The sequence below is a fragment of the Alosa alosa genome, unplaced genomic scaffold, assembly GCF_017589495.1.
Source record: "Alosa alosa isolate M-15738 ecotype Scorff River unplaced genomic scaffold, AALO_Geno_1.1 AALO_1.0_unplaced_335, whole genome shotgun sequence".
NCBI classification, from domain to species: domain Eukaryota; kingdom Metazoa; phylum Chordata; class Actinopteri; order Clupeiformes; family Clupeidae; genus Alosa; species Alosa alosa.
This window is the reverse complement of record NW_025962472.1, coordinates 10,001-13,367: the sequence shown is the minus strand read 5'-3', so window position 1 is coordinate 13,367 and position 3,367 is coordinate 10,001. Positions and strand designations below refer to the sequence as shown.

Genomic DNA, 3,367 nt, shown 5'->3' with positions numbered 1-3,367 from the left:
GATTGTACAGTTATGAAAAAATGTTTGATAAGGTGGGTATTGTGTGTGTGAGAGTGTGCAGGTGCCAGCTAGATAGAGAGGGGGAAGGGGTGGAGGAATAGGTGTGTAATGTGGTGTGCGAATGAGATGTAAAGGGTAGGGGCTGAGAAGAATATAGAGCATAAAGAGGTAGGAATTTGGTTCTGGAGTGGTGACAGCATGAACATTTCCCGTTTAGCATTGAAAACATACAGATCATAATTTGACTTTAGCCTATAGACATAATAAACAAAACAGACAGGACACACAAGCAAACATGTATAGACAAAACACCATGAATAACATTAAACATTGAGAGAGCAAAAGAGAATGGGTGGGTAGGGGAGCAAAAGGAATGAAACATAAGAAGAGAGAAGAGAGAGGTGATCCAAGCACTGCAGGCAGTGGGTTAGAGAGAGTTGAGGGTGACAATGTTATAACTGCGATGTATGTTGGCATGATGTATGATGTGCTATAGCCAGGTGGTGATATTGGGGTTGGGATACAGAGTTCCATTGACATACAGTTTATCGACTGACAGTGTTAGCTCGCTTGCCCTTGCCTGAGTTGTTTCATTATGGGCAAGAGGGCTCTTCTTCTTCCTGTATTAATTGTGGGAATTGGTCGCTTAGTCCCAATGAAGTGCCTTTCAGTTCTTCCCTTTGCTTTGATGAGTTCTTTGTGTTTGAAGTGTTCGAATCTGGCGATAATTGAGGAGGTTTTTATTGTCTCTTTGAAGTGAGACGGTGTACACGGGTGGAAGGTAATCTTGTCAACTGTTTCCATTACTAAAAGACATTCCATTACTTTTGCAGTTTGAAACGGGGACATGTAAGAGGCCGTAAAGATGTGATGGAAAATTTCACACCTGTTATCTCGCCACAGGAATCAAGCCGTCCGTGCTTAATCCCGTTTATAAGAAAGGACTGCGCTGCGAGCAGGGTTCGAACCTGCGCGGGGAAACCCCATTGGATTTCAAGTCCAACGCCTTAACCACTCGGCCATCACAGCTGCACATCTGGTGTATGGCTGTACGGGCAAAAATCGTCAAAGAGGCAAATTAAACATTCCAGGAAATGAAAGGGCAAGAATAGAAACTCATCCAGTTTGCCTCCAGTGACCCAAAGTCCTTTTTGCAAATACAAATGAGAGAAGCACATGAAATGTGCAACTCTTCATAGGGACATAAATACACGCTCGTGGGAAGCTTGGTTCCCTTGAAACAACTGATAGACATGGCCATCGCAATGGTAAATTTACATGCACAACCTGCCACAGCTTCATTTAGAGAAGACACTGCTATACGGATTGGCTGGACGGGATGTTTCAACTTCCTTTGCCTGTTTCTGTCTTTGGTATTAAACAGGTGGCAGGAGACCAACTAGCCAAAGTAGCGCTGCGAGCAGGGTTCGAACCTGCGCGGGGAAACCCCATTGGATTTCGAGTCCAACGCCTTAACCTCTCGGCCATCGCAGCTTATAGCATTGAAGGGCGTCATGACAAAAAAAAAGACTTGCAAACATGCTAGCTGGTGTATGAGCCTAAATTCACACATGGCAAACGTAGGACCAAAGGCATTACTGTGAGACACGCCATTAATTGTGCAGTTTGAAACGGGCACAGGTAAGAGGCCGGGTAGATGTGGTGGTAAATTTCACGGCCTGTTGTTTCGCCATACGAATCTAACCGGCGGGGCTTCATCCCATTTATAAGAAAGGACTGCGCTGTGAGCAGGGTTCGAACCTGCGCGGGGAGACCCCATTGATTTCAAGTCCAACGCCTTTAACCTCTCGCCATCACAGCTGCACCCCTTGACTGTACAGACAAAAATCAACAGAGAGGCAAACTACACACTCCAGCTTAATGAGAAGGCAAGAATAGAAACTCATCCAGTTTGCCTCCAGTGACACAAAGTCCTTTTGCAAGTACAAATGAGAGAACTTTTCAGAGGGTTATACATACACACTGTGGGAATCTTGGTTCCCTTGGAACAACTGATAGAAATGGCCATCGCAATGGTAAATTTACATGAACAACACGCCACAGCTTCATTTAGAGAAGACACTGCTATAAAGAATTGGCTGGACAGTATGTTTCAACTTCCTTTGCCTGTTTCTGTCTTGAGTATCAAACTGGTGGCAGGAGACCAACTAGCCAAAGTAACGCCATGCGAGCAGGGTTCGAACCCGCGCTGGGAAACCCCATTGATTTCGAGTCCAACGCCTTTAACCTCTCGCCATCACAGCTTATTGCATTTGAGTGCGACATGAAAAAAAGACATGCAAACATGCTACCTGGTGGATGGCAATCGGAGGGACAAGCCTAAATTCACACACAGCAAAAAAAGTAGGACCCCTGCCATTACTAAAAGACATTCCATTACTTTTGCAGTTTGAAACGGGGACATGTAAGAGGCCAGAAGATGTGATGGAAAATTTCACACCTGTTATCTCGCCACAGGAATCAAGCCGTCCGTGCTTAATCCCGCTTATAAGAAAGGACTGCGCCATGCAGCAGGGTTCGAACCTCTTGCTGGGAAACCCCATTGGATTTCAAGTCCAAAGCCTTAACCACTCGGCCATCACAGCTGCACATCTGGTGTATGGCTGTACAGGCAAAAATCGCAAAGAGGCAAATTAAACATTCCAGGAAATGAAAGGGCAAGAATAGAAACTCATCCAGTTTGCCTCCAGTGACCCAAAGTCCTTTTGCAAAATACAATGAGAGAAGCACATGAAATGTGCAACTCTTCATAGGGACATAAATACACGCTGTGGGAAGCTTGGTTCCCTTTGAAACAACTGATAGACATGGCCATCGCAAATGGTAAATTTACATGCACAACCTGCCACAGCTTCATTTAGAGAAGACACTGCTATAAAGGATTGGCTGGACGGATGTTTCAACTTCCTTTGCCTGTTTCTGTCTTTGGTATTAAACAGGTGGCAGGAGACCAACTAGCCAAAGTAGCGCCATGAGCAGGGTTCGAACTCCGCGCTGGGAAACCCCATTGATTTCGAGTCCAACGCCTTAACCTCTCGCCATCGCAGCTTATAGCATTGAAGGGCGACATGACAAAAAAACATGACTTGCAAACATGCTGGATGGCTGGTGTATGACAAGCCTAAATTCACACATGGCAAACGTAGGACCAAAGGCATTACTGTGAGACATTCCATTAATTTTGCAGTTTGAAACGGGCACAGGTAAGAGGCCGGGTAGATGTGGTGGTAAATTTCACACCTGTTGTTTCGCCATACAGGAATCTAACCGGGCGGGGCTTCATCCCATTTATAAGAAAGGACTGCGCTGTGAGCAGGGTTCGAACCTCCGCGCTGGGAAACCCCAT

General features: G+C 45.6%; 3 non-coding genes across 3 annotated transcripts; all 3 read right to left on the bottom strand.

Moving 5' to 3' along the window:
* Positions 1-947: 947 nt before the first annotated feature.
* trnas-uga lies at positions 948-1,029 on the bottom strand. Its single transcript has one exon. It is a non-coding gene; the product is annotated as a tRNA-Ser (tRNA).
* A 383-nt stretch (positions 1,030-1,412) lies between these two features.
* trnas-cga lies at positions 1,413-1,494 on the bottom strand. The gene has a single exon. It is a non-coding gene; the product is annotated as a tRNA-Ser (tRNA).
* A 1,028-nt stretch (positions 1,495-2,522) lies between these two features.
* trnas-uga lies at positions 2,523-2,606 on the bottom strand. The gene has a single exon. It is a non-coding gene; the product is annotated as a tRNA-Ser (tRNA).
* Between the last annotated feature and the right edge of the window lie 761 nt (positions 2,607-3,367).